This window comes from Salmo salar, unplaced genomic scaffold (assembly GCF_905237065.1).
Source record: "Salmo salar unplaced genomic scaffold, Ssal_v3.1, whole genome shotgun sequence".
NCBI classification, from domain to species: Eukaryota; Metazoa; Chordata; class Actinopteri; order Salmoniformes; family Salmonidae; genus Salmo; species Salmo salar.
The window spans coordinates 292,501-312,500 of record NW_025549383.1 but is presented as its reverse complement, the minus strand read 5'-3'; the positions used below and the strand labels follow the sequence as shown (position 1 = coordinate 312,500).

The 20,000-nt window shown below is 41.9% G+C and overlaps 45 non-coding genes and 2 pseudogenes across 45 annotated transcripts; all 47 read right to left on the bottom strand.

Annotated features, from left to right (window-relative positions):
* Positions 1 to 21: 21 nt before the first annotated feature.
* Positions 22 to 140, bottom strand: LOC123737701 (5S ribosomal RNA). The gene has a single exon (XR_006766999.1). It is a non-coding gene; the product is annotated as a 5S ribosomal RNA (ribosomal RNA).
* Positions 141 to 279: 139 nt separating this feature from the next.
* On the bottom strand, positions 280 to 398 carry LOC123737872 (5S ribosomal RNA). The gene has a single exon (XR_006767170.1). It is a non-coding gene; the product is annotated as a 5S ribosomal RNA (ribosomal RNA).
* Positions 399 to 806: 408 nt separating this feature from the next.
* LOC123737276 (5S ribosomal RNA) lies at positions 807 to 925 on the bottom strand. Its single transcript, XR_006766814.1, has one exon. It is a non-coding gene; the product is annotated as a 5S ribosomal RNA (ribosomal RNA).
* Positions 926 to 1,333: 408 nt separating this feature from the next.
* LOC123737871 (5S ribosomal RNA) lies at positions 1,334 to 1,452 on the bottom strand. Its single transcript, XR_006767169.1, has one exon. It is a non-coding gene; the product is annotated as a 5S ribosomal RNA (ribosomal RNA).
* Positions 1,453 to 1,860: 408 nt separating this feature from the next.
* LOC123737564 (5S ribosomal RNA) lies at positions 1,861 to 1,979 on the bottom strand. Its single transcript, XR_006766866.1, has one exon. It is a non-coding gene; the product is annotated as a 5S ribosomal RNA (ribosomal RNA).
* Positions 1,980 to 2,388: 409 nt separating this feature from the next.
* LOC123738014 (5S ribosomal RNA) lies at positions 2,389 to 2,507 on the bottom strand. The gene has a single exon (XR_006767308.1). It is a non-coding gene; the product is annotated as a 5S ribosomal RNA (ribosomal RNA).
* Positions 2,508 to 2,646: 139 nt separating this feature from the next.
* LOC123737870 (5S ribosomal RNA) lies at positions 2,647 to 2,765 on the bottom strand. The gene has a single exon (XR_006767168.1). It is a non-coding gene; the product is annotated as a 5S ribosomal RNA (ribosomal RNA).
* A 409-nt stretch (positions 2,766 to 3,174) lies between these two features.
* On the bottom strand, positions 3,175 to 3,293 carry LOC123737563 (5S ribosomal RNA). Its single transcript, XR_006766865.1, has one exon. It is a non-coding gene; the product is annotated as a 5S ribosomal RNA (ribosomal RNA).
* Positions 3,294 to 3,702: 409 nt separating this feature from the next.
* On the bottom strand, positions 3,703 to 3,821 carry LOC123737700 (5S ribosomal RNA). Its single transcript, XR_006766998.1, has one exon. It is a non-coding gene; the product is annotated as a 5S ribosomal RNA (ribosomal RNA).
* Positions 3,822 to 3,960: 139 nt separating this feature from the next.
* Positions 3,961 to 4,079, bottom strand: LOC123737869 (5S ribosomal RNA). Its single transcript, XR_006767167.1, has one exon. It is a non-coding gene; the product is annotated as a 5S ribosomal RNA (ribosomal RNA).
* Positions 4,080 to 4,488: 409 nt separating this feature from the next.
* On the bottom strand, positions 4,489 to 4,607 carry LOC123737562 (5S ribosomal RNA). Its single transcript, XR_006766864.1, has one exon. It is a non-coding gene; the product is annotated as a 5S ribosomal RNA (ribosomal RNA).
* Positions 4,608 to 5,016: 409 nt separating this feature from the next.
* LOC123737699 (5S ribosomal RNA) lies at positions 5,017 to 5,135 on the bottom strand. The gene has a single exon (XR_006766997.1). It is a non-coding gene; the product is annotated as a 5S ribosomal RNA (ribosomal RNA).
* A 139-nt stretch (positions 5,136 to 5,274) lies between these two features.
* On the bottom strand, positions 5,275 to 5,393 carry LOC123737868 (5S ribosomal RNA). Its single transcript, XR_006767166.1, has one exon. It is a non-coding gene; the product is annotated as a 5S ribosomal RNA (ribosomal RNA).
* Positions 5,394 to 5,801: 408 nt separating this feature from the next.
* Positions 5,802 to 5,920, bottom strand: LOC123737561 (5S ribosomal RNA). Its single transcript, XR_006766863.1, has one exon. It is a non-coding gene; the product is annotated as a 5S ribosomal RNA (ribosomal RNA).
* Positions 5,921 to 6,328: 408 nt separating this feature from the next.
* Positions 6,329 to 6,447, bottom strand: LOC123737943 (5S ribosomal RNA). Its single transcript, XR_006767240.1, has one exon. It is a non-coding gene; the product is annotated as a 5S ribosomal RNA (ribosomal RNA).
* Positions 6,448 to 6,586: 139 nt separating this feature from the next.
* Positions 6,587 to 6,705, bottom strand: LOC123737698 (5S ribosomal RNA). The gene has a single exon (XR_006766996.1). It is a non-coding gene; the product is annotated as a 5S ribosomal RNA (ribosomal RNA).
* Positions 6,706 to 6,844: 139 nt separating this feature from the next.
* On the bottom strand, positions 6,845 to 6,963 carry LOC123737867 (5S ribosomal RNA). Its single transcript, XR_006767165.1, has one exon. It is a non-coding gene; the product is annotated as a 5S ribosomal RNA (ribosomal RNA).
* Positions 6,964 to 7,372: 409 nt separating this feature from the next.
* LOC123737554 (5S ribosomal RNA) lies at positions 7,373 to 7,491 on the bottom strand. Its single transcript, XR_006766861.1, has one exon. It is a non-coding gene; the product is annotated as a 5S ribosomal RNA (ribosomal RNA).
* A 409-nt stretch (positions 7,492 to 7,900) lies between these two features.
* On the bottom strand, positions 7,901 to 8,019 carry LOC123737941 (5S ribosomal RNA). The gene has a single exon (XR_006767238.1). It is a non-coding gene; the product is annotated as a 5S ribosomal RNA (ribosomal RNA).
* Positions 8,020 to 8,158: 139 nt separating this feature from the next.
* On the bottom strand, positions 8,159 to 8,277 carry LOC123737866 (5S ribosomal RNA). Its single transcript, XR_006767164.1, has one exon. It is a non-coding gene; the product is annotated as a 5S ribosomal RNA (ribosomal RNA).
* Positions 8,278 to 8,685: 408 nt separating this feature from the next.
* On the bottom strand, positions 8,686 to 8,804 carry LOC123737543 (5S ribosomal RNA). The gene has a single exon (XR_006766860.1). It is a non-coding gene; the product is annotated as a 5S ribosomal RNA (ribosomal RNA).
* Positions 8,805 to 9,213: 409 nt separating this feature from the next.
* Positions 9,214 to 9,332, bottom strand: LOC123737940 (5S ribosomal RNA). The gene has a single exon (XR_006767237.1). It is a non-coding gene; the product is annotated as a 5S ribosomal RNA (ribosomal RNA).
* A 139-nt stretch (positions 9,333 to 9,471) lies between these two features.
* On the bottom strand, positions 9,472 to 9,590 carry LOC123737178 (5S ribosomal RNA). Its single transcript, XR_006766718.1, has one exon. It is a non-coding gene; the product is annotated as a 5S ribosomal RNA (ribosomal RNA).
* Positions 9,591 to 9,999: 409 nt separating this feature from the next.
* On the bottom strand, positions 10,000 to 10,118 carry LOC123737108 (5S ribosomal RNA). Its single transcript, XR_006766648.1, has one exon. It is a non-coding gene; the product is annotated as a 5S ribosomal RNA (ribosomal RNA).
* Positions 10,119 to 10,257: 139 nt separating this feature from the next.
* LOC123737253 (5S ribosomal RNA) lies at positions 10,258 to 10,376 on the bottom strand. The gene has a single exon (XR_006766791.1). It is a non-coding gene; the product is annotated as a 5S ribosomal RNA (ribosomal RNA).
* A 409-nt stretch (positions 10,377 to 10,785) lies between these two features.
* On the bottom strand, positions 10,786 to 10,904 carry LOC123737532 (5S ribosomal RNA). The gene has a single exon (XR_006766859.1). It is a non-coding gene; the product is annotated as a 5S ribosomal RNA (ribosomal RNA).
* A 409-nt stretch (positions 10,905 to 11,313) lies between these two features.
* LOC123737939 (5S ribosomal RNA) lies at positions 11,314 to 11,432 on the bottom strand. Its single transcript, XR_006767236.1, has one exon. It is a non-coding gene; the product is annotated as a 5S ribosomal RNA (ribosomal RNA).
* Positions 11,433 to 11,571: 139 nt separating this feature from the next.
* LOC123737865 (5S ribosomal RNA) lies at positions 11,572 to 11,690 on the bottom strand. Its single transcript, XR_006767163.1, has one exon. It is a non-coding gene; the product is annotated as a 5S ribosomal RNA (ribosomal RNA).
* A 409-nt stretch (positions 11,691 to 12,099) lies between these two features.
* Positions 12,100 to 12,218, bottom strand: LOC123737900 (5S ribosomal RNA). The gene has a single exon (XR_006767198.1). It is a non-coding gene; the product is annotated as a 5S ribosomal RNA (ribosomal RNA).
* A 139-nt stretch (positions 12,219 to 12,357) lies between these two features.
* On the bottom strand, positions 12,358 to 12,476 carry LOC123737863 (5S ribosomal RNA). The gene has a single exon (XR_006767161.1). It is a non-coding gene; the product is annotated as a 5S ribosomal RNA (ribosomal RNA).
* A 409-nt stretch (positions 12,477 to 12,885) lies between these two features.
* LOC123737507 (uncharacterized) lies at positions 12,886 to 12,994 on the bottom strand (annotated as a pseudogene).
* Positions 12,995 to 13,403: 409 nt separating this feature from the next.
* Positions 13,404 to 13,522, bottom strand: LOC123737696 (5S ribosomal RNA). Its single transcript, XR_006766994.1, has one exon. It is a non-coding gene; the product is annotated as a 5S ribosomal RNA (ribosomal RNA).
* Positions 13,523 to 13,661: 139 nt separating this feature from the next.
* Positions 13,662 to 13,780, bottom strand: LOC123737862 (5S ribosomal RNA). The gene has a single exon (XR_006767160.1). It is a non-coding gene; the product is annotated as a 5S ribosomal RNA (ribosomal RNA).
* Positions 13,781 to 14,188: 408 nt separating this feature from the next.
* Positions 14,189 to 14,307, bottom strand: LOC123737521 (5S ribosomal RNA). The gene has a single exon (XR_006766858.1). It is a non-coding gene; the product is annotated as a 5S ribosomal RNA (ribosomal RNA).
* A 409-nt stretch (positions 14,308 to 14,716) lies between these two features.
* LOC123737695 (5S ribosomal RNA) lies at positions 14,717 to 14,835 on the bottom strand. The gene has a single exon (XR_006766993.1). It is a non-coding gene; the product is annotated as a 5S ribosomal RNA (ribosomal RNA).
* A 139-nt stretch (positions 14,836 to 14,974) lies between these two features.
* LOC123737357 (uncharacterized) lies at positions 14,975 to 15,092 on the bottom strand (annotated as a pseudogene).
* A 408-nt stretch (positions 15,093 to 15,500) lies between these two features.
* LOC123737596 (5S ribosomal RNA) lies at positions 15,501 to 15,619 on the bottom strand. Its single transcript, XR_006766897.1, has one exon. It is a non-coding gene; the product is annotated as a 5S ribosomal RNA (ribosomal RNA).
* A 139-nt stretch (positions 15,620 to 15,758) lies between these two features.
* Positions 15,759 to 15,877, bottom strand: LOC123737265 (5S ribosomal RNA). The gene has a single exon (XR_006766803.1). It is a non-coding gene; the product is annotated as a 5S ribosomal RNA (ribosomal RNA).
* A 409-nt stretch (positions 15,878 to 16,286) lies between these two features.
* On the bottom strand, positions 16,287 to 16,405 carry LOC123737983 (5S ribosomal RNA). The gene has a single exon (XR_006767279.1). It is a non-coding gene; the product is annotated as a 5S ribosomal RNA (ribosomal RNA).
* Positions 16,406 to 16,544: 139 nt separating this feature from the next.
* LOC123737861 (5S ribosomal RNA) lies at positions 16,545 to 16,663 on the bottom strand. Its single transcript, XR_006767159.1, has one exon. It is a non-coding gene; the product is annotated as a 5S ribosomal RNA (ribosomal RNA).
* Positions 16,664 to 17,072: 409 nt separating this feature from the next.
* LOC123737860 (5S ribosomal RNA) lies at positions 17,073 to 17,191 on the bottom strand. The gene has a single exon (XR_006767158.1). It is a non-coding gene; the product is annotated as a 5S ribosomal RNA (ribosomal RNA).
* A 408-nt stretch (positions 17,192 to 17,599) lies between these two features.
* Positions 17,600 to 17,718, bottom strand: LOC123737510 (5S ribosomal RNA). Its single transcript, XR_006766857.1, has one exon. It is a non-coding gene; the product is annotated as a 5S ribosomal RNA (ribosomal RNA).
* Positions 17,719 to 18,127: 409 nt separating this feature from the next.
* LOC123737938 (5S ribosomal RNA) lies at positions 18,128 to 18,246 on the bottom strand. The gene has a single exon (XR_006767235.1). It is a non-coding gene; the product is annotated as a 5S ribosomal RNA (ribosomal RNA).
* Positions 18,247 to 18,385: 139 nt separating this feature from the next.
* On the bottom strand, positions 18,386 to 18,504 carry LOC123737859 (5S ribosomal RNA). The gene has a single exon (XR_006767157.1). It is a non-coding gene; the product is annotated as a 5S ribosomal RNA (ribosomal RNA).
* A 409-nt stretch (positions 18,505 to 18,913) lies between these two features.
* On the bottom strand, positions 18,914 to 19,032 carry LOC123737899 (5S ribosomal RNA). The gene has a single exon (XR_006767197.1). It is a non-coding gene; the product is annotated as a 5S ribosomal RNA (ribosomal RNA).
* Positions 19,033 to 19,171: 139 nt separating this feature from the next.
* Positions 19,172 to 19,290, bottom strand: LOC123737858 (5S ribosomal RNA). Its single transcript, XR_006767156.1, has one exon. It is a non-coding gene; the product is annotated as a 5S ribosomal RNA (ribosomal RNA).
* A 409-nt stretch (positions 19,291 to 19,699) lies between these two features.
* Positions 19,700 to 19,818, bottom strand: LOC123737499 (5S ribosomal RNA). Its single transcript, XR_006766856.1, has one exon. It is a non-coding gene; the product is annotated as a 5S ribosomal RNA (ribosomal RNA).
* Positions 19,819 to 20,000: the final 182 nt, after the last annotated feature.

Sequence of the window (20,000 nt, the reverse complement as noted above, 5' to 3'; positions counted from 1 at the left end):
AGCACACCCTCGTGGACAAAATGCTTACAGCACCTGGTATTCCCAGGCGGTCTCCCATCCAAGTACTAACCAGGCCCGACCCTGCTTAGCTTCCGAGATCAGACGAGATCGGGCGTACCCAGGCTGATATGGCCGTAAGCGAGAAACAATCTCTTGCTACAACATATATAGTCAAAGTGAGTCTGATAAAACAGACATTTAGTCAATTCATCATTAAATGCTTACTACAAGGCAGTGTTGCTGATGAAATAGTGCAAGAGCACACCCTCGTGGACAAAATGCTTACAGCACCTGGTATTCCCAGGCGGTCTCCCATCCAAGTACTAACCAGGCCCGACCCTGCTTAGCTTCCGAGATCAGACGAGATCGTGCGTACCCAGGCTGGTATGGCCGTAAGCGAGAAAAATCTCTTGCTACAACATATATAGTCAAAGTGAGTGTGATAAACAGACATTGCATTTCCACCAATTAGATAAGCAGCTTGAACTTTGTGTCACTGAAAAAGTAGAAGAAATTACAAACACTCTTCCCATCACTTTTTAGCACAGGTAGTTGGATAAAATACAAACTTTATTTCCTTTCATCATTTGAACAGGGCAAAGGAGCACAAAGCACACACAAGCTGCATTCAGCAACAATATTCTTGTTTGTCTTATAAATACAAGGCAGATGCTAATTGAAAACACAAGGAAATTTGATCCTATTAAAAAGGCAGGAAGCTGCATTTAGTCAATTCATCATTAAATGCTTACTACAAGGCAGTGTTGCTGATGAAATAGTGCAAGAGCACACCCTCGTGGACAAAATGCTTACAGCACCTGGTATTCCCAGGCGGTCTCCCATCCAAGTACTAACCAGGCCCGACCCTGCTTAGCTTCCGAGATCAGACGAGATCGGGCGTACCCAGGCTGGTATGGCCGTAAGCGAGAAACAATCTCTTGCTACAACATATATAGTCAAAGTGAGTGTGATAAACAGACATTGCATTTCCACCAATTAGATAAGCAGCTTGAACTTTGTGTCACTGAAAAAGTAGAAGAAATTACAAACACTCTTCCCATCACTTTTAGCACAGGTAGTTGGATAAAATACAAACTTTATTTCCTTTCATCAATTGAACAGGGCAAAGGAGCACAAAGCACACACAAGCTGCATTCAGCAACAATATTCTTGTTTGTCTTATAAATACAAGGCAGATGCTAATTGAAAACACAAGGAAATTTGATCCTATTAAAAAGGCAGGAAGCTGCATTTAGTCAATTCATCATTAAATGCTTACTACAAGGCAGTGTTGCTGATGAAATAGTGCAAGAGCACACCCTCGTGGACAAAATGCTTACAGCACCTGGTATTCCCAGGCGGTCTCCCATCCAAGTACTAACCAGGCCCGACCCTGCTTAGCTTCCGAGATCAGACGAGATCGTGCGTACCCAGGCTGGTATGGCCGTAAGCGAGAAAAATCTCTTGCTACAACATATATAGTCAAAGTGAGTGTGATAAACAGACATTGCATTTCCACCAATTAGATAAGCAGCTTGAACTTTGTGTCACTGAAAAAGTAGAAGAAATTACAAACACTCTTCCCATCACTTTTTAGCACAGGTAGTTGGATAAAATACAAACTTTATTTCCTTTCATCATTTGAACAGGGCAAAGGAGCACAAAGCACACACAAGCTGCATTCAGCAACAATATTCTTGTTTGTCTTATAAATACAAGGCAGATGCTAATTGAAAACACAAGGAAATTTGATCCTATTAAAAAGGCAGGAAGCTGCATTTAGTCAATTCATCATTAAATGCTTACTACAAGGCAGTGTTGCTGATGAAATAGTGCAAGAGCACACCCTCGTGGACAAAATGCTTACAGCACCTGGTATTCCCAGGCGGTCTCCCATCCAAGTACTAACCAGGCCCGACCCTGCTTAGCTTCCGAGATCAGACGAGATCGGGAGTACCCAGGCTGGTATGGCCGTAAGCTAGAAACAATCTCTTGCTACAACATATATAGTCAAAGTGAGTGTGATAAACAGACATTGCATTTTCACCAATTAGATAAGCAGCTTGAACTTTGTGTCACTGAAAAAGTAGAAGAAATTACAAACACTGTTCCCATCACTTTTTAGCACAGGTAGTTGGATAAAATACAAACTTTTTTTCCTTTCATCATTTGAACAGGGCAAAGGAGCACAAAGCACACACAAGCTGCATTCAGCAACAATATTCTTGTTTGTCTTATAAATACAAGGCAGATGCTAATTGAAAACACAAGGAAATTTGATCCTATTAAAAAGGCAGGAAGCTGCATTTAGTCAATTCATCATTAAATGCTTACTACAAGGCAGTGTTGCTGATGAAATAGTGCAAGAGCACACCCTCGTGGACAAAATGCTTACAGCACCTGGTATTCCCAGGCGGTCTCCCATCCAAGTACTAACCAGGCCCGACCCTGCTTAGCTTCCAAGATCAGACGAGATCGGGCGTACCCAGGCTGATATGGCCGTAAGCGAGAAACAATCTCTTGCTACAACATATATAGTCAAAGTGAGTCTGATAAAACAGACATTTAGTCAATTCATCATTAAATGCTTACTACAAGGCAGTGTTGCTGATGAAATAGTGCAAGAGCACACCCTCGTGGACAAAATGCTTACAGCACCTGGTATTCCCAGGCGGTCTCCCATCCAAGTACTAACCAGGCCCGACCCTGCTTAGCTTCCGAGATCAGACGAGATCGTGCGTACCCAGGCTGGTATGGCCGTAAGCGAGAAAAAATCTCTTGCTACAACATATATAGTCAAAGTGAGTGTGATAAACAGACATTGCATTTCCACCAATTAGATAAGCAGCTTGAACTTTGTGTCACTGAAAAAGTAGAAGAAATTACAAACACTCTTCCCATCACTTTTTAGCACAGGTAGTTGGATAAAATACAAACTTTATTTCCTTTCATCATTTGAACAGGGCAAAGGAGCACAAAGCACACACAAGCTGCATTCAGCAACAATATTCTTGTTTGTCTTATAAATACAAGGCAGATGCTAATTGAAAACACAAGGAAATTTGATCCTATTAAAAAGGCAGGAAGCTGCATTTAGTCAATTCATCATTAAATGCTTACTACAAGGCAGTGTTGCTGATGAAATAGTGCAAGAGCACACCCTCGTGGACAAAATGCTTACAGCACCTGGTATTCCCAGGCGGTCTCCCATCCAAGTACTAACCAGGCCCGACCCTGCTTAGCTTCCGAGATCAGACGAGATCGGGAGTACCCAGGCTGGTATGGCCGTAAGCTAGAAACAATCTCTTGCTACAACATATATAGTCAAAGTGAGTGTGATAAACAGACATTGCATTTTCACCAATTAGATAAGCAGCTTGAACTTTGTGTCACTGAAAAAGTAGAAGAAATTACAAACACTGTTCCCATCACTTTTTAGCACAGGTAGTTGGATAAAATACAAACTTTTTTTCCTTTCATCATTTGAACAGGGCAAAGGAGCACAAAGCACACACAAGCTGCATTCAGCAACAATATTCTTGTTTGTCTTATAAATACAAGGCAGATGCTAATTGAAAACACAAGGAAATTTGATCCTATTAAAAAGGCAGGAAGCTGCATTTAGTCAATTCATCATTAAATGCTTACTACAAGGCAGTGTTGCTGATGAAATAGTGCAAGAGCACACCCTCGTGGACAAAATGCTTACAGCACCTGGTATTCCCAGGCGGTCTCCCATCCAAGTACTAACCAGGCCCGACCCTGCTTAGCTTCCGAGATCAGACGAGATCGGGCGTACCCAGGCTGATATGGCCGTAAGCGAGAAACAATCTCTTGCTACAACATATATAGTCAAAGTGAGTCTGATAAAACAGACATTTAGTCAATTCATCATTAAATGCTTACTACAAGGCAGTGTTGCTGATGAAATAGTGCAAGAGCACACCCTCGTGGACAAAATGCTTACAGCACCTGGTATTCCCAGGCGGTCTCCCATCCAAGTACTAACCAGGCCCGACCCTGCTTAGCTTCCGAGATCAGACGAGATCGTGCGTACCCAGGCTGGTATGGCCGTAAGCTAGAAAAAATCTCTTGCTACAACATATATAGTCAAAGTGAGTGTGATAAACAGACATTGCATTTCCACCAATTAGATAAGCAGCTTGAACTTTGTGTCACTGAAAAAGTAGAAGAAATTACAAACACTCTTCCCATCACTTTTTAGCACAGGTAGTTGGATAAAATACAAACTTTATTTCCTTTCATCATTTGAACAGGGCAAAGGAGCACAAAGCACACACAAGCTGCATTCAGCAACAATATTCTTGTTTGTCTTATAAATACAAGGCAGATGCTAATTGAAAACACAAGGAAATTTGATCCTATTAAAAAGGCAGGAAGCTGCATTTAGTCAATTCATCATTAAATGCTTACTACAAGGCAGTGTTGCTGATGAAATAGTGCAAGAGCACACCCTCGTGGACAAAATGCTTACAGCACCTGGTATTCCCAGGCGGTCTCCCATCCAAGTACTAACCAGGCCCGACCCTGCTTAGCTTCCGAGATCAGACGAGATCGGGAGTACCCAGGCTGGTATGGCCGTAAGCTAGAAACAATCTCTTGCTACAACATATATAGTCAAAGTGAGTGTGATAAACAGACATTGCATTTTCACCAATTAGATAAGCAGCTTGAACTTTGTGTCACTGAAAAAGTAGAAGAAATTACAAACACTGTTCCCATCACTTTTTAGCACAGGTAGTTGGATAAAATACAAACTTTTTTTCCTTTCATCATTTGAACAGGGCAAAGGAGCACAAAGCACACACAAGCTGCATTCAGCAACAATATTCTTGTTTGTCTTATAAATACAAGGCAGATGCTAATTGAAAACACAAGGAAATTTGATCCTATTAAAAAGGCAGGAAGCTGCATTTAGTCAATTCATCATTAAATGCTTACTACAAGGCAGTGTTGCTGATGAAATAGTGCAAGAGCACACCCTCGTGGACAAAATGCTTACAGCACCTGGTATTCCCAGGCGGTCTCCCATCCAAGTACTAACCAGGCCCGACCCTGCTTAGCTTCCGAGATCAGACGAGATCGGGCGTACCCAGGCTGATATGGCCGTAAGCGAGAAACAATCTCTTGCTACAACATATATAGTCAAAGTGAGTCTGATAAAACAGACATTTAGTCAATTCATCATTAAATGCTTACTACAAGGCAGTGTTGCTGATGAAATAGTGCAAGAGCACACCCTCGTGGACAAAATGCTTACAGCACCTGGTATTCCCAGGCGGTCTCCCATCCAAGTACTAACCAGGCCCGACCCTGCTTAGCTTCCGAGATCAGACGAGATCGTGCGTACCCAGGCTGGTATGGCCGTAAGCTAGAAAAATCTCTTGCTACAACATATATAGTCAAAGTGAGTGTGATAAACAGACATTGCATTTCCACCAATTAGATAAGCAGCTTGAACTTTGTGTCACTGAAAAAGTAGAAGAAATTACAAACACTCTTCCCATCACTTTTTAGCACAGGTAGTTGGATAAAATACAAACTTTATTTCCTTTCATCAATTGAACAGGGCAAAGGAGCACAAAGCACACACAAGCTGCATTCAGCAACAATATTCTTGTTTGTCTTATAAATACAAGGCAGATGCTAATTGAAAACACAAGGAAATTTGATCCTATTAAAAAGGCAGGAAGCTGCATTTAGTCAATTCATCATTAAATGCTTACTACAAGGCAGTGTTGCTGATGAAATAGTGCAAGAGCACACCCTCGTGGACAAAATGCTTACAGCACCTGGTATTCCCAGGCGGTCTCCCATCCAAGTACTAACCAGGCCCGACCCTGCTTAGCTTCCGAGATCAGACGAGATCGGGAGTACCCAGGCTGGTATGGCCGTAAGCTAGAAACAATCTCTTGCTACAACATATATAGTCAAAGTGAGTGTGATAAACAGACATTGCATTTTCACCAATTAGATAAGCAGCTTGAACTTTGTGTCACTGAAAAAGTAGAAGAAATTACAAACACTGTTCCCATCACTTTTTAGCACAGGTAGTTGGATAAAATACAAACTTTTTTTCCTTTCATCATTTGAACAGGGCAAAGGAGCACAAAGCACACACAAGCTGCATTCAGCAACAATATTCTTGTTTGTCTTATAAATACAAGGCAGATGCTAATTGAAAACACAAGGAAATTTGATCCTATTAAAAGGCAGGAAGCTGCATTTAGTCAATTCATCATTAAATGCTTACTACAAGGCAGTGTTGCTGATGAAATAGTGCAAGAGCACACCCTCGTGGACAAAATGCTTACAGCACCTGGTATTCCCAGGCGGTCTCCCATCCAAGTACTAACCAGGCCCGACCCTGCTTAGCTTCCGAGATCAGACGAGATCAGGCGTACCCAGGCTGATATGGCCGTAAGCGAGAAACAATCTCTTGCTACAACATATATAGTCAAAGTGAGTCTGATAAAACAGACATTTAGTCAATTCATCATTAAATGCTTACTACAAGGCAGTGTTGCTGATGAAATAGTGCAAGAGCACACCCTCGTGGACAAAATGCTTACAGCACCTGGTATTCCCAGGCGGTCTCCCATCCAAGTACTAACCAGGCCCGACCCTGCTTAGCTTCCGAGATCAGACGAGATCGGGCGTACCCAGGCTGATATGGCCGTAAGCGAGAAACAATCTCTTGCTACAACATATATAGTCAAAGTGAGTCTGATAAAACAGACATTTAGTCAATTCATCATTAAATGCTTACTACAAGGCAGTGTTGCTGATGAAATAGTGCAAGAGCACACCCTCGTGGACAAAATGCTTACAGCACCTGGTATTCCCAGGCGGTCTCCCATCCAAGTACTAACCAGGCCCGACCCTGCTTAGCTTCCGAGATCAGACGAGATCGTGCGTACCCAGGCTGGTATGGCCGTAAGCTAGAAAAAATCTCTTGCTACAACATATATAGTCAAAGTGAGTGTGATAAACAGACATTGCATTTCCACCAATTAGATAAGCAGCTTGAACTTTGTGTCACTGAAAAAGTAGAAGAAATTACAAACACTCTTCCCATCACTTTTTAGCACAGGTAGTTGGATAAAATACAAACTTTATTTCCTTTCATCAATTGAACAGGGCAAAGGAGCACAAAGCACACACAAGCTGCATTCAGCAACAATATTCTTGTTTGTCTTATAAATACAAGGCAGATGCTAATTGAAAACACAAGGAAATTTGATCCTATTAAAAAGGCAGGAAGCTGCATTTAGTCAATTCATCATTAAATGCTTACTACAAGGCAGTGTTGCTGATGAAATAGTGCAAGAGCACACCCTCGTGGACAAAATGCTTACAGCACCTGGTATTCCCAGGCGGTCTCCCATCCAAGTACTAACCAGGCCCGACCCTGCTTAGCTTCCGAGATCAGACGAGATCGGGAGTACCCAGGCTGGTATGGCCGTAAGCTAGAAACAATCTCTTGCTACAACATATATAGTCAAAGTGAGTGTGATAAACAGACATTGCATTTTCACCAATTAGATAAGCAGCTTGAACTTTGTGTCACTGAAAAAGTAGAAGAAATTACAAACACTGTTCCCATCACTTTTTAGCACAGGTAGTTGGATAAAATACAAACTTTTTTTCCTTTCATCATTTGAACAGGGCAAAGGAGCACAAAGCACACACAAGCTGCATTCAGCAACAATATTCTTGTTTGTCTTATAAATACAAGGCAGATGCTAATTGAAAACACAAGGAAATTTGATCCTATTAAAAAGGCAGGAAGCTGCATTTAGTCAATTCATCATTAAATGCTTACTACAAGGCAGTGTTGCTGATGAAATAGTGCAAGAGCACACCCTCGTGGACAAAATGCTTACAGCACCTGGTATTCCCAGGCGGTCTCCCATCCAAGTACTAACCAGGCCCGACCCTGCTTAGCTTCCGAGATCAGACGAGATCAGGCGTACCCAGGCTGATATGGCCGTAAGCGAGAAACAATCTCTTGCTACAACATATATAGTCAAAGTGAGTCTGATAAAACAGACATTTAGTCAATTCATCATTAAATGCTTACTACAAGGCAGTGTTGCTGATGAAATAGTGCAAGAGCACACCCTCGTGGACAAAATGCTTACAGCACCTGGTATTCCCAGGCGGTCTCCCATCCAAGTACTAACCAGGCCCGACCCTGCTTAGCTTCCGAGATCAGACGAGATCGTGCGTACCCAGGCTGGTATGGCCGTAAGCGAGAAAAATCTCTTGCTACAACATATATAGTCAAAGTGAGTGTGATAAACAGACATTGCATTTCCACCAATTAGATAAGCAGCTTGAACTTTGTGTCTCTGAAAAAGTAGAAGAAATTACAAACACTCTTCCCATCACTTTTTAGCACAGGTAGTTGGATAAAATACAAACTTTATTTCCTTTCATCAATTGAACAGGGCAAAGGAGCACAAAGCACACACAAGCTGCATTCAGCAACAATATTCTTGTTTGTCTTATAAATACAAGGCAGATGCTAATTGAAAACACAAGGAAATTTGATCCTATTAAAAAGGCAGGAAGCTGCATTTAGTCAATTCATCATTAAATGCTTACTACAAGGCAGTGTTGCTGATGAAATAGTGCAAGAGCACACCCTCGTGGACAAAATGCTTACAGCACCTGGTATTCCCAGGCGGTCTCCCATCCAAGTACTAACCAGGCCCGACCCTGCTTAGCTTCCGAGATCAGACGAGATCGGGAGTACCCAGGCTGGTATGGCCGTAAGCTAGAAACAATCTCTTGCTACAACATATATAGTCAAAGTGAGTGTGATAAACAGACATTGCATTTTCACCAATTAGATAAGCAGCTTGAACTTTGTGTCACTGAAAAAGTAGAAGAAATTACAAACACTGTTCCCATCACTTTTTAGCACAGGTAGTTGGATAAAATACAAACTTTTTTTCCTTTCATCATTTGAACAGGGCAAAGGAGCACAAAGCACACACAAGCTGCATTCAGCAACAATATTCTTGTTTGTCTTATAAATACAAGGCAGATGCTAATTGAAAACACAAGGAAATTTGATCCTATTAAAAAGGCAGGAAGCTGCATTTAGTCAATTCATCATTAAATGCTTACTACAAGGCAGTGTTGCTGATGAAATAGTGCAAGAGCACACCCTCGTGGACAAAATGCTTACAGCACCTGGTATTCCCAGGCGGTCTCCCATCCAAGTACTAACCAGGCCCGACCCTGCTTAGCTTCCGAGATCAGACGAGATCAGGCGTACCCAGGCTGATATGGCCGTAAGCGAGAAACAATCTCTTGCTACAACATATATAGTCAAAGTGAGTCTGATAAAACAGACATTTAGTCAATTCATCATTAAATGCTTACTACAAGGCAGTGTTGCTGATGAAATAGTGCAAGAGCACACCCTCGTGGACAAAATGCTTACATCACCTGGTATTCCCAGGCGGTCTCCCATCCAAGTACTAACCAGGCCCGACCCTGCTTAGCTTCCGAGATCAGACGAGATCGTGCGTACCCAGGCTGGTATGGCCGTAAGCGAGAAAAAATCTCTTGCTACAACATATATAGTCAAAGTGAGTGTGATAAACAGACATTGCATTTCCACCAATTAGATAAGCAGCTTGAACTTTGTGTCACTGAAAAAGTAGAAGAAATTACAAACACTCTTCCCATCACTTTTTAGCACAGGTAGTTGGATAAAATACAAACTTTATTTCCTTTCATCAATTGAACAGGGCAAAGGAGCACAAAGCACACACAAGCTGCATTCAGCAACAATATTCTTGTTTGTCTTATAAATACAAGGCAGATGCTAATTGAAAACACAAGGAAATTTGATCCTATTAAAAAGGCAGGAAGCTGCATTTAGTCAATTCATCATTAAATGCTTACTACAAGGCAGTGTTGCTGATGAAATAGTGCAAGAGCACACCCTCGTGGACAAAATGCTTACAGCACCTGGTATTCCCAGGCGGTCTCCCATCCAAGTACTAACCAGGCCCGACCCTGCTTAGCTTCCGAGATCAGACAAGATCGGGCGTACCCAGGCTGATATGGCCGTAAGCGAGAAACAATCTCTTGCTACAACATATATAGTCAAAGTGAGTCTGATAAAACAGACATTTAGTCAATTCATCATTAAATGCTTACTACAAGGCAGTGTTGCTGATGAAATAGTGCAAGAGCACACCCTCGTGGACAAAATGCTTACAGCACCTTGTATTCCCAGGCGGTCTCCCATCCAAGTACTAACCAGGCCCGACCCTGCTTAGCTTCCGAGATCAGACGAGATCGTGCGTACCCAGGCTGGTATGGCCGTAAGCGAGAAAAAATCTCTTGCTACAACATATATAGTCAAAGTGAGTGTGATAAACAGACATTGCATTTCCACCAATTAGATAAGCAGCTTGAACTTTGTGTCACTGAAAAAGTAGAAGAAATTACAAACACTCTTCCCATCACTTTTTAGCACAGGTAGTTGGATAAAATACAAACTTTATTTCCTTTCATCAATTGAACAGGGCAAAGGAGCACAAAGCACACACAAGCTGCATTCAGCAACAATATTCTTGTTTGTCTTATAAATACAAGGCAGATGCTAATTGAAAACACAAGGAAATTTGATCCTATTAAAAAGGCAGGAAGCTGCATTTAGTCAATTCATCATTAAATGCTTACTACAAGGCAGTGTTGCTGATGAAATAGTGCAAGAGCACACCCTTGTGGACAAAATGCTTACAGCACCTGGTATTCCCAGGCGGTCTCCCATCCAAGTACTAACCAGGCCCGACCCTGCTTAGCTTCCGAGATCAGACGAGATCGGGAGTACCCAGGCTGGTATGGCCGTAAGCTAGAAACAATCTCTTGCTACAACATATATAGTCAAAGTGAGTGTGATAAACAGACATTGCATTTTCACCAATTAGATAAGCAGCTTGAACTTTGTGTCACTGAAAAAGTAGAAGAAATTACAAACACTGTTCCCATCACTTTTTAGCACAGGTAGTTGGATAAAATACAAACTTTTTTTCCTTTCATCATTTGAACAGGGCAAAGGAGCACAAAGCACACACAAGCTGCATTCAGCAACAATATTCTTGTTTGTCTTATAAATACAAGGCAGATGCTAATTGAAAACACAAGGAAATTTGATCCTATTAAAAAGGCAGGAAGCTGCATTTAGTCAATTCATCATTAAATGCTTACTACAAGGCAGTGTTGCTGATGAAATAGTGCAAGAGCACACCCTCGTGGACAAAATGCTTACAGCACCTGGTATTCCCAGGCGGTCTCCCATCCAAGTACTAACCAGGCCCGACCCTGCTTAGCTTCCGAGATCAGACGAGATCAGGCGTACCCAGGCTGATATGGCCGTAAGCGAGAAACAATCTCTTGCTACAACATATATAGTCAAAGTGAGTCTGATAAAACAGACATTTAGTCAATTCATCATTAAATGCTTACTACAAGGCAGTGTTGCTGATGAAATAGTGCAAGAGCACACCCTCGTGGACAAAATGCTTACAGCACCTGGTATTCCCAGGCGGTCTCCCATCCAAGTACTAACCAGGCCCGACCCTGCTTAGCTTCCGAGATCAGACGAGATCGTGCGTACCCAGGCTGGTATGGCCGTAAGCGAGAAAAAATCTCTTGCTACAACATATATAGTCAAAGTGAGTGTGATAAACAGACATTGCATTTCCACCAATTAGATAAGCAGCTTGAACTTTGTGTCACTGAAAAAGTAGAAGAAATTACAAACACTCTTCCCATCACTTTTTAGCACAGGTAGTTGGATAAAATACAAACTTTATTTCCTTTCATCAATTGAACAGGGCAAAGGAGCACAAAGCACACACAAGCTGCATTCAGCAACAATATTCTTGTTTGTCTTATAAATACAAGGCAGATGCTAATTGAAAACACAAGGAAATTTGATCCTATTAAAAAGGCAGGAAGCTGCATTTAGTCAATTCATCATTAAATGCTTACTACAAGGCAGTGTTGCTGATGAAATAGTGCAAGAGCACACCCTCGTGGACAAAATGCTTACAGCACCTGGTATTCCCAGGCGGTCTCCCATCCAAGTACTAACCAGGCCCGACCCTGCTTAGCTTCCGAGATCAGACAAGATCGGGTGTACCCAGGCTGATATGGCCGTAAGCGAGAAACAATCTCTTGCTACAACATATATAGTCAAAGTGAGTCTGATAAAACAGACATTTAGTCAATTCATCATTAAATGCTTACTACAAGGCAGTGTTGCTGATGAAATAGTGCAAGAGCACACCCTCGTGGACAAAATGCTTACAGCACCTGGTATTCCCAGGCGGTCTCCCATCCAAGTACTAACCAGGCCCGACCCTGCTTAGCTTCCGAGATCAGACGAGATCGTGCGTACCCAGGCTGGTATGGCCGTAAGCGAGAAAAAATCTCTTGCTACAACATATATAGTCAAAGTGAGTGTGATAAACAGACATTGCATTTCCACCAATTAGATAAGCAGCTTGAACTTTGTGTCACTGAAAAAGTAGAAGAAATTACAAACACTCTTCCCATCACTTTTTAGCACAGGTAGTTGGATAAAATACAAACTTTATTTCCTTTCATCAATTGAACAGGGCAAAGGAGCACAAAGCACACACAAGCTGCATTCAGCAACAATATTCTTGTTTGTCTTATAAATACAAGGCAGATGCTAATTGAAAACACAAGGAAAATTGATCCTATTAAAAAGGCAGGAAGCTGCATTTAGTCAATTCATCATTAAATGCTTACTACAAGGCAGTGTTGCTGATGAAATAGTGCAAGAGCACACCCTTGTGGACAAAATGCTTACAGCACCTGGTATTCCCAGGCGGTCTCCCATCCAAGTACTAACCAGGCCCGACCCTGCTTAGCTTCCGAGATCAGAAGTACCCAGGCTGGTATGGCCGTAAGCTAGAAACAATCTCTTGCTACAACATATATAGTCAAAGTGAGTGTGATAAACAGACATTGCATTTTCACCAATTAGATAAGCAGCTTGAACTTTGTGTCACTGAAAAAGTAGAAGAAATTACAAACACTGTTCCCATCACTTTTTAGCACAGGTAGTTGGATAAAATACAAACTTTTTTTCCTTTCATCATTTGAACAGGGCAAAGGAGCACAAAGCACACACAAGCTGCATTCAGCAACAATATTCTTGTTTGTCTTATAAATACAAGGCAGATGCTAATTGAAAACACAAGGAAATTTGATCCTATTAAAAAGGCAGGAAGCTGCATTTAGTCAATTCATCATTAAATGCTTACTACAAGGCAGTGTTGCTGATGAAATAGTGCAAGAGCACACCCTCGTGGACAAAATGCTTACAGCACCTGGTATTCCCAGGCGGTCTCCCATCCAAGTACTAACCAGGCCCGACCCTGCTTAGCTTCCGAGATCAGACGAGATCGGGCGTACCCAGGCTGATATGGCCGTAAGCGAGAAACAATCTCTTGCTACAACATATATAGTCAAAGTGAGTCTGATAAAACAGACATTTAGTCAATTCATCATTAAATGCTTACTACAAGGCAGTGTTGCTGATGAAATAGTGCAAGAGCACACCCTCGTGGACAAAATGCTTACAGCACCTGGTATTCCCAGGCGGTCTCCCATCCAAGTACTAACCAGGCCCGACCCTGCTTAGCTTCCGAGATCAGACGAGATCGTGCGTACCCAGGCTGGTATGGCCGTAAGCGAGAAAAATCTCTTGCTACAACATATATAGTCAAAGTGAGTGTGATAAACAGACATTGCATTTCCACCAATTAGATAAGCAGCTTGAACTTTGTGTCACTGAAAAAGTAGAAGAAATTACAAACACTCTTCCCATCACTTTTTAGCACAGGTAGTTGGATAAAATACAAACTTTATTTCCTTTCATCAATTGAACAGGGCAAAGGAGCACAAAGCACACACAAGCTGCATTCAGCAACAATATTCTTGTTTGTCTTATAAATACAAGGCAGATGCTAATTGAAAACGCAAGGAAATTTGATCCTATTAAAAAGGCAGGAAGCTGCATTTAGTCAATTCATCATTAAATGCTTACTACAAGGCAGTGTTGCTGATGAAATAGTGCAAGAGCACACCCTCGTGGACAAAATGCTTACAGCACCTGGTATTCCCAGGCGGTCTCCCATCCAAGTACTAACCAGGCCCGACCCTGCTTAGCTTCCGAGATCAGACGAGATCGGGAGTACCCAGGCTGGTATGGCCGTAAGCTAGAAACAATCTCTTGCTACAACATATATAGTCAAAGTGAGTGTGATAAACAGACATTGCATTTTCACCAATTAGATAAGCAGCTTGAACTTTGTGTCACTGAAAAAGTAGAAGAAATTACAAACACTGTTCCCATCACTTTTTAGCACAGGTAGTTGGATAAAATACAAACTTTTTTTCCTTTCATCATTTGAACAGGGCAAAGGAGCACAAAGCACACACAAGCTGCATTCAGCAACAATATTCTTGTTTGTCTTATAAATACAAGGCAGATGCTAATTGAAAACACAAGGAAATTTGATCCTATTAAAAAGGCAGGAAGCTGCATTTAGTCAATTCATCATTAAATGCTTACTACAAGGCAGTGTTGCTGATGAAATAGTGCAAGTGCACACCCTCGTGGACAAAATGCTTACAGCACCTGGTATTCCCAGGCGGTCTCCCATCCAAGTACTAACCAGGCCCGACCCTGCTTAGCTTCCGAGATCAGACGAGATCGGGCGTACCCAGGCTGATATGGCCGTAAGCGAGAAACAATCTCTTGCTACAACATATATAGTCAAAGTGAGTCTGATAAAACAGACATTTAGTCAATTCATCATTAAATGCTTACTACAAGGCAGTGTTGCTGATGAAATAGTGCAAGAGCACACCCTCGTGGACAAAATGCTTACAGCACCTGGTATTCCCAGGCGGTCTCCCATCCAAGTACTAACCAGGCCCGACCCTGCTTAGCTTCCGAGATCAGACGAGATCGTGCGTACCCAGGCTGGTATGGCCGTAGCGAGAAAAATCTCTTGCTACAACATATATAGTCAAAGTGAGTGTGATAAACAGACATTGCATTTCCACCAATTAGATAAGCAGCTTGAACTTTGTGTCACTGAAAAAGTAGAAGAAATTACAAACACTGTTCCCATCACTTTTTAGCACAGGTAGTTGGATAAAATACAAACTTTATTTCCTTTCATCATTTGAACAGGGCAAAGGAGCACAAAGCACACACAAGCTGCATTCAGCAACAATATTCTTGTTTGTCTTATAAATACAAGGCAGATGCTAATTGAAAACACAAGGAAATTTGATCCTATTAAAAAGGCAGGAAGCTGCATTTAGTCAATTCATCATTAAATGCTTACTACAAGGCAGTGTTGCTGATGAAATAGTGCAAGAGCACACCCTCGTGGACAAAATGCTTACAGCACCTGGTATTCCCAGGCGGTCTCCCATCCAAGTACTAACCAGGCCCGACCCTGCTTAGCTTCCGAGATCAGACGAGATCGGGTGTACCCAGGCTGATATGGCCGTAAGCGAGAAACAATCTCTTGCTACAACATATATAGTCAAAGTGAGTCTGATAAAACAGACATTTAGTCAATTCATCATTAAATGCTTACTACAAGGCAGTGTTGCTGATGAAATAGTGCAAGAGCACACCCTCGTGGACAAAATGCTTACAGCACCTGGTATTCCCAGGCGGTCTCCCATCCAAGTACTAACCAGGCCCGACCCTGCTTAGCTTCCGAGATCAGACGAGATCGGGCGTACCCAGGCTGGTATGGCCGTAAGCTAGAAGCAATCTCTTGCTACAACATATATAGTCAAAGTGAGTGTGATAAACAGACATTGCATTTTCACCAATTAGATAAGCAGCTTGAACTTTGTGTCACTGAAAAAGTAGAAGAAATTACAAACACTGTTCCCATCACTTTTTAGCACAGGTAGTTGGATAAAATACAAACCTTATTTCCTTTCATCATTTGAACAGGGCAAAGGAGCACAAAGCACACACAAGCTGCATTCAGCAACAATATTCTTGTTTGTCTTATAAATACAAGGCAGATGCTAATTGAAAACACAAGGAAATTTGATCCTTTTAAAAAGGCAGGAAGCTGCATTTAGTCAATTCATCATTAAATGCTTACTACAAGGCAGTGTTGCTGATGAAATAGTGCAAGAGCACACCCTCGTGGACAAAATGCTTACAGCACCTGGTATTCCCAGGCGGTCTCCCATCCAAGTACTAACCAGGCCCGACCCTGCTTAGCTTCCGAGATCAGACGAGATCGGGCGTACCCAGGATTATATGGCCGTAAGCGAGAAACAATCTCTTGCTACAACATATATAGTCAAAGTGAGTCTGATAAAACAGACATTTAGTCAATTCATCATTAAATGCTTACTACAAGGCAGTGTTGCTGATGAAATAGTGCAAGAGCACACCCTCGTGGACAAAATGCTTACAGCACCTGGTATTCCCAGGCGGTCTCCCATCCAAGTACTAACCAGGCCCGACCCTGCTTAGCTTCCGAGATCAGACGAGATCGTGCGTACCCAGGCTGGTATGGCCGTAAGCGAGAAAAAATCTCTTGCTACAACATATATAGTCAAAGTGAGTGTGATAAACAGACATTGCATTTCCACCAATTAGATAAGCAGCTTGAACTTTGTGTCACTGAAAAAGTAGAAGAAATTACAAACACTCTTCCCATCACTTTTTAGCACAGGTAGTTGGATAAAATACAAACTTTATTTCCTTTCATCATTTGAACAGGGCAAAGGAGCACAAAGCACACACAAGCTGCATTCAGCAACAATATTCTTGTTTGTCTTATAAATACAAGGCAGATGCTAATTGAAAACACAAGGAAATTTGATCCTATTAAAAAGGCAGGAAGCTGCATTTAGTCAATTCATCATTAAATGCTTACTACAAGGCAGTGTTGCTGATGAAATAGTGCAAGAGCACACCCTCGTGGACAAAATGCTTACAGCACCTGGTATTCCCAGGCGGTCTCCCATCCAAGTACTAACCAGGCCCGACCCTGCTTAGCTTCCGAGATCAGACGAGATCGTGCGTACCCAGGCTGGTATGGCCGTAAGCGAGAAAAATCTCTTGCTACAACATATATAGTCAAAGTGAGTGTGATAAACAGACATTGCATTTCCACCAATTAGATAAGCAGCTTGAACTTTGTGTCACTGAAAAAGTAGAAGAAATTACAAACACTCTTCCCATGACTTTTTAGCACAGGTAGTTGGATAAAATACAAACTTTATTTCCTTTCATCAATTGAACAGGGCAAAGGAGCACAAAGCACACACAAGCTGCATTCAGCAACAATATTCTTGTTTGTCTTATAAATACAAGGCAGATGCTAATTGAAAACACAAGGAAAATTGATCCTATTAAAAAGGCAGGAAGCTGCATTTAGTCAATTCATCATTAAATGCTTACTACAAGGCAGTGTTGCTGATGAAATAGTGCAAGAGCACACCCTTGTGGACAAAATGCTTACAGCACCTGGTATTCCCAGGCGGTCTCCCATCCAAGTACTAACCAGGCCCGACCCTGCTTAGCTTCCGAGATCAGACGAGATCGGGAGTACCCAGGCTGGTATGGCCGTAAGCTAGAAACAATCTCTTGCTACAACATATATAGTCAAAGTGAGTGTGATAAACAGACATTGCATTTTCACCAATTAGATAAGCAGCTTGAACTTTGTGTCACTGAAAAAGTAGAAGAAATTACAAACACTGTTCCCATCACTTTTTAGCACAGGTAGTTGGATAAAATACAAACTTTTTTTCCTTTCATCATTTGAACAGGGCAAAGGAGCACAAAGCACACACAAGCTGCATTCAGCAACAATATTCTTGTTTGTCTTATAAATACAAGGCAGATGCTAATTGAAAACACAAGGAAATTTGATCCTATTAAAAAGGCAGGAAGCTGCATTTAGTCAATTCATCATTAAATGCTTACTACAAGGCAGTGTTGCTGATGAAATAGTGCAAGAGCACACCCTCGTGGACAAAATGCTTACAGCACCTGGTATTCCCAGGCGGTCTCCCATCCAAGTACTAACCAGGCCCGACCCTGCTTAGCTTCCGAGATCAGACGAGATCAGGCGTACCCAGGCTGATATGGCCGTAAGCGAGAAACAATCTCTTGCTACAACATATATAGTCAAAGTGAGTCTGATAAAACAGACATTTAGTCAATTCATCATTAAATGCTTACTACAAGGCAGTGTTGCTGATGAAATAGTGCAAGAGCACACCCTCGTGGACAAAATGCTTACAGCACCTGGTATTCCCAGGCGGTCTCCCATCCAAGTACTAACCAGGCCCGACCCTGCTTAGCTTCCGAGATCAGACGAGATCGTGCGTACCCAGGCTGGTATGGCCGTAAGCGAGAAAAAATCTCTTGCTACAACATATATAGTCAAAGTGAGTGTGATAAACAGACATTGCATTTCCACCAATTAGATAAGCAGCTTGAACTTTGTGTCACTGAAAAAGTAGAAGAAATTACAAACACTCTTCCCATCACTTTTTAGCACAGGTAGTTGGATAAAATACAAACTTTATTTCCTTTCATCAATTGAACAGGGCAAAGGAGCACAAAGCACACACAAGCTGCATTCAGCAACAATATTCTTGTTTGTCTTATAAATACAAGGCAGATGCTAATTGAAAACACAAGGAAATTTGATCCTATTAAAAAGGCAGGAAGCTGCATTTAGTCAATTCATCATTAAATGCTTACTACAAGGCAGTGTTGCTGATGAAATAGTGCAAGAGCACACCCTCGTGGACAAAATGCTTACAGCACCTGGTATTCCCAGGCGGTCTCCCATCCAAGTACTAACCAGGCCCGACCCTGCTTAGCTTCCGAGATCAGACAAGATCGGGTGTACCCAGGCTGATATGGCCGTAAGCGAGAAACAATCTCTTGCTACAACATATATAGTCAAAGTGAGTCTGATAAAACAGACATTTAGTCAATTCATCATTAAATGCTTACTACAAGGCAGTGTTGCTGATGAAATAGTGCAAGAGCACACCCTCGTGGACAAAATGCTTACAGCACCTGGTATTCCCAGGCGGTCTCCCATCCAAGTACTAACCAGGCCCGACCCTGCTTAGCTTCCGAGATCAGACGAGATCGTGCGTACCCAGGCTGGTATGGCCGTAAGCGAGAAACAATCTCTTGCTACAACATATATAGTCAAAGTGAGTGTGATAAACAGACATTGCATTTCCACCAATTAGATAAGCAGCTTGAACTTTGTGTCACTGAAAAAGTAGAAGAAATTACAAACACTCTTCCCATGACTTTTTAGCACAGGTAGTTGGATAAAATACAAACTTTATTTCCTTTCATCAATTGAACAGGGCAAAGGAGCACAAAGCACACACAAGCTGCATTCAGCAACAATATTCTTGTTTGTCTTATAAATACAAGGCAGATGCTAATTGAAAACACAAGGAAAATTGATCCTATTAAAAAGGCAGGAAGCTGCATTTAGTCAATTCATCATTAAATGCTTACTACAAGGCAGTGTTGCTGATGAAATAGTGCAAGAGCACACCCTTGTGGACAAAATGCTTACAGCACCTGGTATTCCCAGGCGGTCTCCCATCCAAGTACTAACCAGGCCCGACCCTGCTTAGCTTCCGAGATCAGACGAGATCGGGAGTACCCAGGCTGGTATGGCCGTAAGCTAGAAACAATCTCTTGCTACAACATATATAGTCAAAGTGAGTGTGATAAACAGACATTGCATTTTCACCAATTAGATAAGCAGCTTGAACTTTGTGTCACTGAAAAAGTAGAAGAAATTACAAACACTGTTCCCATCACTTTTTAGCACAGGTAGTTGGATAAAATACAAACTTTTTTTCCT